Raw genomic sequence first — 13,499 nt, 5'->3', positions numbered from 1 at the left:
GCAAAGAGATAATCGCCGTCAAGAGACAGAAGTTTTATCGTGCTTTCAGCGAATGAAACTAATCCCTGCTGTCGAACGTCGTCACCTTCACTGACACGACAGCTCGCCTTGCCTTATGTATATATTTAAAGGCTGAATTGCAAATGTTAGATAAAATGCCCAATTATTTCCCTTTGTGCATTGGACAATCTTATTTCTTGGTTATATACTTAGCACAGGCGAGGCGGGGCAGATGGTCATTTGGAGAGCTTTTTCGACATTGTCCGTGCTTACTATGCGAACACACACACACACACACACACACCCCCAAATAAATAAAAAAATTGCCTTAAAAAAACGTTCTTTAAAACCCAAAACAAACGAAAATAATAAGCGCATCAATTACCACAATTGATCATGAAAGGTTTCTCGCTCTGCTAAATGATAGGTAATGTAAGTAACTACGATTTAACTAAAGGCTGAAATATTTCCCGAACACTTCCGTTTTTAAATCTTAATGAAAAAAAAATCATCTGTATTAAAAAAAAACCACACACAATTTGCGTTACCTCTCAGATACATGAGCAGAGTATAAACCCCAATCTCTGTTTTATCTTGTATACATAAATATCAACAAACATCATCAATTCTACGTTTTTAATTTCTGACAGTCGCAATATGAAAACTGATCCCACTAAAACAAATCACAAAATGATATATAATGGGTAAAAATGTGAGAAAAACGGCGATGAAAGACCAATACCCACTACAGTATACGAACCACTTCATGGGGTACAGGTGTGTCATAAGCCCCGGTACCATCACTTCATTTCATTCATTTTCTGCGCCCATTTGTCCTGCTACCCAACCATCAACAATTAACTTCTTTCACTTAAGCTCTAACGTCAGAAAGTGCCCCATCCTTGTTTTCATAACTAAACTTCCACGATTCTTCATTAACTCTATTACGTAGATGCTAATTGCAATCGGAATAATTAAACAGGATCAATTACACATCAAACATCAAGCCAGAAACCTGAACAAAACGTCAGCGTCAAGAAAGAAATTAATTTCACGTCAGGACAGAAAAACCATCTCTTATTCACATGAAATCCGATTTAATGTTTTGTTTGTTTGTTTTTATGGTGTTTTGACGTTGCATGGAACCCAGTGGTTATTCAGCAACGGACCAACGGCTTTAAGTGACTTCCGAACTACGGCGAGAGTGAATTCTATCACCAGATTTACACATCTCTCACACTTCAGTGGAATGCCCGAGAATCGAACTCGCGGCCACCGAGGTGGTACGCCAACACCATACCGACCACGCCACTGGAATTTTTCTGTGGCTAAAAATCTTCTCTTAAATTGTTGACGATTCTGGAAAATACAATAAGAAGCAAGAATCTCCCACCAAACCAAAGAGCAGTAATATGAGATAAAAGATAAGAGCATTTGTCTCTCGAGATCATGAAAAAGAAAAAAAAAAAAAGACACCATGCGTGACATGTCATTTTTCAAGGATCATAAGATCATTTGATATCACAATGCATAGCGTCAGGAAGGTATCATTTTTTAAAAAAGTTATATTTGCCATCTTTTCACAGCAACGAAGAGCTCAAGATTTTATCGTTTTGGGTCAGAATATTTGCTTGACGAATTGGCACATTTTCAGGTTTATGAATCAGAAATTACGAACTTACTTTCATACACACACAGACACACCCACACAAAGACACACACACACACACACACACACACACGTATATATATATATATATATATATATATATATATATATATGTGTGTGTGTGTGGTGTGTGTGTGTGTGTACCTTTTATAAGAACAGACTTCCTCTCAAGCAATTATCACTGAATACCAATGCACAAGCGTCATCTACCACTTTAAGTCAAACGCTTTTCAAATTTCCGGTGCCTCTCCCTATCTTCAAAAGTAAAGATATCAAAAGTATAATGTCCTCTTATGAAATGTCACGTAAAAACCACTGATTAAACACACTAAAAGATCGAAAGGTCTCCTTCTCTCTCATTTCTGTTTTGTTCGTCTCTTCTCTCTCTAATCGTGTCTTAGTAATCTTTGTCAAAAACATTTGAGGAAACTTTAAAGGGCCAACTGATATCTCTCAAGATTTAGAAAAGCATTTTGGAAAAGAGAGAGAGAGAGAGAGAGAGAGAGAGAGAGAGAGAGAGAGAGAGAGAGAGAGAGAGAGACGCTTCCTTCTCGGATCAATGAATGAGATAAAGTCTTTGAGGAAGAGTCATTCTGTAGGATGATATTGAGGTAAATATTTTCCCAATTTTTTTCGTTTTGTTTTTCACGAAGTGGTATTAAATCATTAGTTTAAGACAAGAGGAGGGATGTATGCATGGATGCATGCAATCAATTGTAGTATTCATTCTCTCCAGGAATTGCCTGCTTATCGATGTTATTTACAGAGCTTTATTTAAAAACCTAAAACACACACACACATACACACACACACACACCCACACTCGAAACTAGCGTATAGATAATGAATTACGGCAGAGGAAAAGAAAATATTAAACAGAGGGTAAAAGCTAGTGGTCAAGACGAATTCACAAAATAACTTTCCATTTTCCTTTTTAAAGACAAAAGCAGCTGGGACAGGACAACGTAAGCTCCGGGATTACACTGAGAAATTGATAAAAAAAAAGGCATTAATAATATATCCGAAGGTGCGGCTCAACTTTCCCCAACAATTGCGAAAAGAAAAATAGACGTCTGCTGACGCTTTGTCACCAGCGTAAATGCTTCCGAGAAATTTAATCACATTGCCGCTGAAAGTCGCACTTCAAATCTTTGACCAGAGACATTATAAGAAGAAGAAGAAGAGCCATCTTGAAGAGGTGTAAACAAGCGGTTGGGCCCAAAAAGAAAAAAATTGTATTAGTGTTGCTTCTTTTATTTTTATTCTTTGCAACGTCCGTTGCTTTTTTTTTTTTTTCCTTTCGAAATCCAGCGCAGAATGCTGGGAGAAAGGACGAAAATTTCGCTAGTTTTCTCAAACGAGAAGGAATGATTTTTCTGCGACAGAGCGATCTTCTGTTGTCTGGTTAGTTCAGGGTTGGTGATTTAAAAAAGGAAAAAAAAAAACAGTGATTTATTTGATTTTTTAAAATTCATTTTGTTTTGTTGATTTGTTACATGTTTTTTCAATCCATTTTTTTCCTCAAAATGTATTTTATGACAGAATTACTATTGATTTATCTCTTAGGTTTTCAGTTCTGGCCTAAAGTATGTACTTACAATATTTCTTATATGAAAATAAATAGATGCAGGACAGTCTGCTTGATTTTTATTAACCTTCAAACCATATTTTTCAATTTGTTTCCTTTCTAATTAAAAAAAACAAAAATCAAAATAATACAAAATTTAAAAAATCATGATTTTTTTTAAATGAAAAACAATCAATGACTTAATCACTTGATTAAATCGGTTTGATTAATCATTGCAAACTCTGGGTTAGTTGTTTTTTTATTTCGATCATTTGTTCTTTTTCTTTCTTTGCATGGTAACCTGTTTTTGTACGAAAATAACAACTCTCCTGGCTTAAAATATCGTCAAAGATGCATCCCATTGGAGAGGAATTTTAAGAAGACAAATTATTAAATGCCTGTGGGTGCGGCACGAGAATGTTTTCGCAACTTTTCTTCCAAATCAATTTCGTCTTTTTTCTGATATCTTCTTCTTCTTATTTTTTTTTTAACGGACATGATCACCAAGGGGAGTCTCAAAATGAATTACAACGCTGTTATTAGTAAATCACTTATCTCAAATAACATGTTTTTTTCTTTTTTTTTTTTACTGTCTGTGTCTGTCCTTCTGTTGTTCACTTTTGCATGTAAGTATTAGAGGGGTTACTTGTCAAAATCCTTCCTAAAATCATTAATCTTTAATAGGAATTATTTAAAGAGGTTAAGCTTTTGCACGTTAGTATTAGAAGGGTTACTTGTCAAAATCCTTATTAAATCATTAATCTTTTATAGAAATTAGTTAAAGAGATTAAACGTCGTTGTTGGATGATCGATCAATGGTCCGATAGCAAAAATATATAAAAAACTAACAATTTGGAAATGAATGAAAATCGTCAAATATGTGACGTTGTCGTTTCAAGTGACTAGTGGTCAAAGATTGAAGGTTGAAGTTTACGACTCAACTATAACCCACCAGAAAATGGTAAATGCTTAAGAAGATCAATGATTTGGAAATCGGCCATAATTAGCTGAGATCCATTACACAGCAGAACCGTTACTCACTGCAAGTGAAGGACACAGTGCTCACTGTATCTTGCATAGAGGGTTTACAACTAATCAGCGCGTTCACAATATTCTTCCCCCCCCCCCCCACCCCCCACCAACAAAAGAAAAAAAGGGTGCAACCATCCTCTGAACCAGGCAAACTGAATGATCGTCTGTTCTCTATTAGGTCAGGGTTGGTGTTTTTTTTTTTTAATAAAAAACAAAAATACACAAAATCAGTGATTTATTTGATTTTTTTATTCATTTGATTTTTTTTATATTTATTTGGTTTTTTTTATTTTTTATTTGATGTTTTTTCAATCCTTTTATTTTCCCCAAAATGTATTTTATGACAGAATTACTATTGATTTATCTTTTAGGTTTCCAGTTTTGGCCTAAAGTATGTACTTGCAATTTTTTTATATCAAAATAAATAGATGCAGGGGATAACCCCACGTACCAATATATCAGACAAAATAAATGAATATAAATAAAGAAAAATAAAAAAATGATAGTCTTCATGTTACACATACTAGTAACCCAAAATTCCAGTATAAATAAAAAAAAGAATCACTTTTATCACGACTGCGGTAAAGAAAAAAAAAAAAAAAAAAAAAAAATATATATCTATATATATATATATCTATATATATAGATATATATATATATATATATGTATGATAATGTATATGTATTATATCTATATATATATATATATTATATATATATATATATATATATATATATATATATATGCATTTTTCATCATAAACATGATTCATATACACTCATTGAGCTACAATGTCCTTTTAATATCTAATTCCCTCTCCTCTTGGAATTAGCATATTTTTCATATATGTTACCTGAATGGGGAAAATTTTTTAGTTGAGAACAGTTCGAATTACATTCTAAAGGACATCTGGAGTCTAATGAATATATAAATATATATATATATATATATATATATATATATATATATTATATATAAACTTTAATAGCATGTTACAAGAAAAGTAAAACTTCTATTAAGTAGCATTGAACCAATAAAAAGCGTAAGATGACTGGAATGAATTAGAAGTTACTGATTATAAAAACAGTTACAATCATTACCGACCATTTTGTTTTGGCCTCATTCGTCCCTGTTTTTACAATAAAATCTACTTTTCCTACAATTAACAAATGAATGTCCCAGTCCCTTGCTAGTCTCTCTCTCTCTCTCTCTCTGTCAATCTCTCTCTCTCTCTCTATCCATGACTTTCCCCGAAAAAAACTCCAAACTTGTCAAAAACACTAAAGACCGTTTTTTTTTGAGGGACTACCCAATATCTTTATGGAAATTTCTGAAAGGCAGTTTCGTTAAGATATAAAAAATGAAAACGTGTGTGTGTGTGTGTGTGTGTGTGTGTGTGTGTGTATTAGCGAGGAAGCTGATAAAAACTTTACAGAGGCCAACTTTTAGCCGAGCTGATATATATAGAGCGAGAGAGTAAAAAAAATGTCCTTCTGGATTATTAAATAGTTGTTAAAGGGTTTTTGATACAAAGGCTTCCTGGGGTGATTCGCCGAAGTGAAATATCTTACTCGCTACAACTTGAGCAGTCACTCCAGTAAGCGAAAGATTATAATTCAAACATAATATGTGGTACAGCTATATTTTTGTATTTACTCATGAACAGGCATTACAAGAAAGGTTATATGAATCTTGCTACTACGATAATTATCAAAATGACTGAAGCCAAGCCACATTTTGGTATATTTTTCCATTACCATCAGTTCTTAGCCATAAAAGGGTGTATGTATGTTTGTATGTATGTATGTATGTATGTATGTAAGTATGTATGTATGTGTATATATATGTGTGTGTGTGTGTGTGTGTGTGAATTTTTGACAAACGCCATAAAGTACTGCGTAGTGCACAGTCAATTTGACAAGCGAGCCTAATCTTCCTCCCCTCCCCCCAACTCACCCCGCCCCCTCCCCCCGGCATGCCCACTCTTTGCTGGTTGAATTTTGTAATGCAGAGATAACTCTTCGGGTAAACATCGCATGCTTGAATTGCCTGTCGTGCTTTGCGAGGTTACATATCCAAACGATATCAATGCTTCACTGATTCGGATATCGAGCTGGGAGCTCGGAGTACGATGGATCTGCTCGGCTTCCTCTGCAGAAGCAGCGGAAACAGCAGCATTCCGTCGTGGCTAATCGCTCGCGCTGCACGAGCAGAGTTTGAAATGGCTTTCTGGGCTTTGTGTCTTGTTGGTTTTCAGGGGGACTTTTCTCAAACTTTCGCTAAGAAAGCAAGCTATTTTGGACGCATCTGTGTCAGACATTTAACGCCTCGGTTAACAAGCCAAACGATATATATGCTACTATTGCCAGCGAAAAACAAACAAACGTCGAATTACGCTCAAAAGTGCGCAGTGTTGTTTTCAAACGTAGGTCACAAAAATAAATGAATCTCGTTGAGGATGACAATTCCCGCTCATGACTCTTCCACGGTAACTGGGCTCTGCTCACTGCGTTTTGGTTTCGATACAAAAAATATATTGCATATATTGCATTCCGTTGAATGTAATATTTTAAGGTCATTAAAATATTTTGTTTCATTAAGGATGAGGAATAATTTCCAAATAAAACGTAATACTACTGGAAATATTTACTTAAAAGACTTTTGATAGTTGGGTTGTTGCAAAAGTACCAATATGACTTGAAGAGTCTTAGACGGGATTCCTACAGAATGTTTGACTGAAAGTACTACAAGTGGTTGTTTTAAAGTACTACAAGTGGAATCTCACAGAATTTTTGACTGAAAGTACTACAAGTCGTTGTTTTAAAGTACTACAAGTGGATTCTTACAGAATATTTGACTGAAAGTATACAAGTGGTTGTTTTAAAGTACTACAAGTGGATTGTTACAGAATTTTTGACTGAAAATACTACAAGAGGTTGTTTTAAAATACTATAAGTGGTTTTTTAAAGTACTACAAGTGGATTTTTAGAGAATGTTTGACTGAAAGTATTACAAGTGGTTGTTTTAAAGTACTTCAAGTGTTTGTTTTAAAGTACAACAAGTGGGTTCTTTTAAAGTACTAAGATACCAGAGTCCAAATACTATGCACTTATATAATCTGCCTTCCAAAAGGCAATATTCAAACTGAAGAAACCACTGCTCAAGGGAAGCAACACTGGATGAACGGTTTTGCCGGGAAGGTATCTGACCGCTGCGTGATTGCTTTCAAAACTCGTGACTTTTTTCGAGCTCACCAATTTTTTTTCAGTCAAGCTAATTTACGTTTTTAGAAGAATACGCTCATACACCGATGGCCAAGAAACGACACTATACTTCCATAGGTAGGCGACGAAAACACCCCCCCCCCCCCCACCCCCCCCACGACAAACAAACCCCCCACTTACAAAAGCACCCCATATCTTTCATAAAAAACTTATGAAATGACTAGTTTTATATATATATATATATATATATATATATATATATATATATATATATATATATATATAATATATATATAATATATATATAATATATATCTATTTAGGATTTTTTTCAAAGGAAACTTATTGAATCTTAATTTTTTTTTTTATAAATAAAAGTTAAGCAAAGTTTACAGTTTTGAAATCCTTTATGAAAAGTATTTTAAAGTGAAATTCATTGATTTTTTTTTTTTAATTTTTTATTAAAAAGAAAATTATCAATACAATATTTTATAGATAGTTTGCTAGGTAGCAGTTACTAAAAAAATAAAACAGTTTCTTTGTAACCACTGTACAAAATAACTATCGAATAACGATAGGTAATTTGTTAGTGGGGTTTTGTCGTGTGGGGGTTTTGTCATGTGGGGGGTTTTTTGTCGTGTGGGGGTTTTTGTCGTGTGGGGTTTTGTCATGTGGGGGTTTGTCATGTGGGGGTTTTGTCGTGGGGGTTTTTGGGGGGTCGTGTGGGGGTTTTGTCGTGTGGGGGTTTTGTCGTGTGGGGGTTTGTCAGTGGGGGTTTTTGTCAGGCATTCTCTTCCGAATGCCTGACAAAACCCCCCACATTCAAACGTAAGATTGAATAACAGGACATCACTAGACGAAAGTTACGTTTAAACGCATTAATATTAAAACTGTACATGTACTGAATCTAGTGAGAAATATCCTGATTCAAATATATCTTCTCTAATCTTAAATTAGACAAAAAAATCAAATTCGTCTCCGGTACCATCATGGGTAGACAAATTTCCTGTCTGCACCTCAAAATTGTCAAATTAACAGTTCACCTTTCTTGATTGAATTTTATTCACTCAAACAAGTATTTTTTGAGTAATTTATGCTTTATGATGCACCGCTAGGGAGCACAATATTCATTATTATGGTAATTTTCGCTACCATTGTTCATATAGTTGGTATTTACCAGAATGCATCATATTTCAGAGACCATAAAAAAAGTCTCTCTCTCTCTCTCTCTCTCTCTCTCTCTCTCTCTCTCTCTCTCTCTCTCTCTCTCCTCTCTCCATTATGGAAGTTCAAATAGTTTTTTTTCTGAATGATAGTAGCAACCTAAGCAGGATCGATTCTATAAGTTTTTGAAGATAAGTTTTGGGTGTTAAATTCCTTGTGGTTTGTTGTGGAGAATTATGAGTCGATGAATAATGTTGGGTCCACGTGCAAATTCTGAGATTTAAAAAAAAATCTGACAAACAAATAAAAAAATAAAAAGCTCATCTATATTTTAGACACCATTTTTCTCGGAAAATGCCATCAATTAGTTATTCGTAGCCTGTGTGTGATTTCATGCTACTTCGAAAAAAAGTTAAATTTCAAAACAGGACAATAAAATCAAACATAATATATTTACCTTAGAACTAGCTTTTATTTCAAGAATCTCTCTCTCTCTCTCTCTCTCTCTCTCTCTCTCTCTCTCTCTCTCTCTCTCTCTCTCTCTCTCTCAGTAATCACCTTTCCCATTTTCCGAATCAATAACTTGGATAAAACTCTACGCTACTGAAAAATTAAGAATTATAAAATAGTCTAACTACATCAAATAAAAAGTGCGGTCTTCCAAACTGAAATTTATAGCGACCATTTCTACCCTCGAACCTCGAATTATTTAACGAATCTATTTCTTGCTTTTTCTTTTTACGAATATCAAGCCCTAAGAGATAACGAAATGTTTGCTTATATATGTAAAATATTTTTGATGATCATCGTAAAATAGGAGACTTAAATACTCGCTTTTTCCCTTAAATGGTTAGGGAGCGGTCGAGTGGAACTCGTTGCACTATAATTGAAGACCGTTACTGTCCAGCTCTTCCAACATCTATGATGACACGGGTGGTACCCAGGAGGTACACCACCCCCGCGCTTTTAACACGTTCCTTTGCTACATCTCTCCAAAGGGCTCCAAATGACGCACTCTATCTATCTATCTATCTATCTATATCTGTCTGTCTATCTATCTATCCTCCTCCATTCTTGCCCTGACCTCTAATACTACGGGTGGTCCTCAATGACGTACTCTCTCTATCTATCTATCTATCTATCTATCTATCTATCCTCCTCCATTCTTGCCCTGACCTCTAATACTACGGTTGGCCCTCAATGACGTACTCTATCTATCTATCTATATATCTATCTATCTATCTATCTATCCTCTTCCATTCTTGCCCTGACCTCTAATACTACGGGTGGTCCTCAATGACGTACTCTATCTATCTATCTATCTATCTATCTATCTATCTATCTATATATCTATCTCTCTATCCTCCTCCACTCTTGCCCTGATCGAACAACCTCCAATACTACGAATAGTCCTCCTGTTTTGTCATTTTTATCACCTTGTCTTGATTCAATAGCCCCGTGTGTTGTCTATTCCTAGAGCAATTGCACAGGATTAATAGCCTTGAAGGGAATATTATTTTCATAACTTGGGAGAGTCTTCTTGACGCTATTGTCCAGAACCAGAGATTTTTCTTCTCATAAATTTCACAACAGTTCCGTGCAACGTTGACTCAACAACGATGTCATGTTGCAACTCATCTTGTTACTTAGATTTTCCTTGGACGTTACTCTTGGTTGTTCGCGTGTAGTACATAAAATTACACATCATGACGTTTGAAATTAAAAAATAAAAACTACCTTCTTTTTCCCGCTGGTTGTCATAACTCAAAACGCCCTTTTTAACTATTTACCCGCGACCCGAGCTGGCTTTTGAACTAATATGCGCGTCTTTGAATGTGAACGATGTAAACAGACTCTCTGAACTGGTGTAGGTAACAAAATACATTTAACGAAACCTCCAAAATAATCATTCAATATACCATGAATTTATCATAGCACACATACTGAAGTGGTTAAATAAAAAGCGTAAACTTTATAAATATTCACTGGCGATACAGGTTGAGCTATGCCTATTTGTATAAGATCATCTATCAATAAATCTAAACAATGCATAAATGAGTTGGTAAGTCAACGCTTGCACAAATAAGATGACTATAATAAATGTTCAACAAAAGAGTGAAGGGAATTTACTCGATAAATACCTTCAGTGTCCAATAGAGTATGAAAGCATAAGTATATTAAGGATTGAAAGCGTGATTTTTAAATTAAAACTTCTATTTTTCTGAACAAGATAACTAAAATAAATGCTCAACTAAAACGTGAAGGGAATTTACTCGATAAATATCTTCAGTATCCAATATAGTAATGAAAGCATAACTCTATTAAGGAATGAAAGTGTGATTTTTAAGTTAAAACTTCTACTTTCCTGAATCCTATTTACGCCACAACCAGTTCTGTTTCAACGCGAGTCTCCCTGGCGTACCACAACAATAAAACTGTCATGCATAAATAAGTCCCTTTCTCCCTGTCTTGTTTATCCATCCATCCATAATGAACGCTGCACACGGCCACCAAGCGTTTATTTTCGTACAGCCTGAGCAATAGAAACCGCGTCTCTTTATCGTTCCATTGAAATTCATGTTGAAAAGCACTTCGTCGATTGCAACGTATGTCAACGAGAGTTTTATGACGGCCGGCAAAGCTTTAATCATTTTATTATGTATTGTATATTGAGGATTTGAGCAACCATTACTTTTAGCCGAGGGCCAATTTAATCTGTGATGTTTGCAATGATGAGGAGGTTATACAAATCGTGACATGGCCGTTGTCCCCGTGGAAGGTATGAACTTTGAAATGAATGCAGTGGGGCCTGATTTATTTCGTTCTATTCTTGGGTGGTCTGTCCGCTCTCTTATCAGGGTCCATTGTCCTGAACTGCACGTTAGACAATGTCTAATAAAGGGGGTAAAATAATGTTTAGCGGTAATGGTTTATGCACCACTTTCTGGATTATATAACTATTCTGAATTTTCAATGTATCGTCGTATCCATTTGGACATGCACACACACACACATCATACATAATATATATATATATATATATATATATATATATATATATATATATATATATATATATTATATACTACATATATATATATATATATATATATATATATATATATGTATATATAATATATATATATATATATATATATATATATATATATACAATATATATATATACATATATATATATATATATATATATATATATATATATATATATATATATATATATATATATATATTATATATATTATGTATGTGTGTGTGTGTGCATGTCCAAATGGATACGACGATACATTGAAAATTCAGAATAGTTATATAATCCAGAAAGTGGTGCATAAACCATTACCGCTAAACATTATTTTACCCCCTTTATTAGACATTGTCTAACGTGCAGTTCAGGACAATGGACCCTGATAAGAGAGCGGACAGACCACCCAAGAATAGAACGAAATAAATCAGGCACTATACAATACCGTGGTTTCTCGTTAGAAACTACAAAGTTTTTAACGAAAATATTTAGAAGTATACTTGGGAAAAAATAGTGAGGGGAGACTTTTATAGATTCATTCTCAGTACGGAGTAGGTGGACATGAAAAGTAGTGGGTGTAATGGTAAGAAAAGAAGGAGCTGGAAGTAACAGTACTATATCTGACCCTTATTCTGTTTATAATCTTGTAACCCTCCCTGAATAAACACATTTCCTCTTATTCTTATTCTCAGAAACTGCTGTGACTCCGAGAGCTCTTTCTATTGAAACTCTATGTTCCATCCAGGTGCCCCAGAGACAATCTCTGTCACTACACACACACACACACACACACACACACACACACACACACACACACACACACACACACTACCATTTTACTTTTTTTTCTCGCTAAATTCCAAAAACATAACAGCTTTTAAATCTTAAAAAAAAAAAATCTGTTATGGAACATTTTTATCTTTTCTGCAACACTTTCGCGTATTGTAAGACAGACACAAAAGCTTTAGCCGTAATTTATTCATTTTTTATGATCTGTTGCAATATCCACGGCTGGAAAGTCCAGCTCTACGACAAAAAAAAAAAAGAAATCGTATGATTTAACAATACATATATATATATATATATATATATATATATATATATATATATATATATACATATATATATATACATATATATATATATATAATATATATATATATATATATATATATGTATTGTTAAAATCATACGATTTCTTTTTTTTTTTGTCGTAGAGCTGGACTTTCCAGCGCCGTGGATATTGCAACAGATCATAAAAATGAATAAATTACGGCTAAGCTTTTGTGTCTGTCTTACAATACGCGAAAGTGTTGCAGAAAAGATAAAAATGTTCCATAACAGATTTTTTTTTTTTAAGATTTAAAAGCTGTTATGTTTTTGGAATTTAGCGAGAGAAAAAGTAAAATGGTAGTGTGTGTGTGTGTGTGTGTGTGTGTGTGTGTGTGTGTGTGTGTGTGTAGTGACAGAGATTGTCTCTGGGGCACCTGGATGGAACATAGAGTTTCAATAGAAAGAGCTCTCGGAGTCACAGCAGTTTCTGAGAATAAGCAATAAGAGGAAATGTGTTTATTCAGGGAGGGTTACAAGATTATAAACAGAATAAGGGTCAGATATAGTACTGTTACTTCCAGCTCCTTCTTTTCTTACCATTACACCCACTACTTTTCATGTCCAACCTACTCCGTACTGCAGAATGGAATTCTATAAAAGTTCCCCTCCCCCTCACTATTTTTTCCCAAGTATACTTCTAAATATTTTCGTTAAAAACTTTGTAGTTTCTAACGAGAAACCACGGTATT

Source organism: Macrobrachium nipponense, chromosome 39, assembly GCF_015104395.2.
Source record: "Macrobrachium nipponense isolate FS-2020 chromosome 39, ASM1510439v2, whole genome shotgun sequence".
NCBI lineage: Eukaryota > Metazoa > Arthropoda > Malacostraca > Decapoda > Palaemonidae > Macrobrachium > Macrobrachium nipponense.
This window is presented reverse-complemented; position numbering follows the sequence as displayed.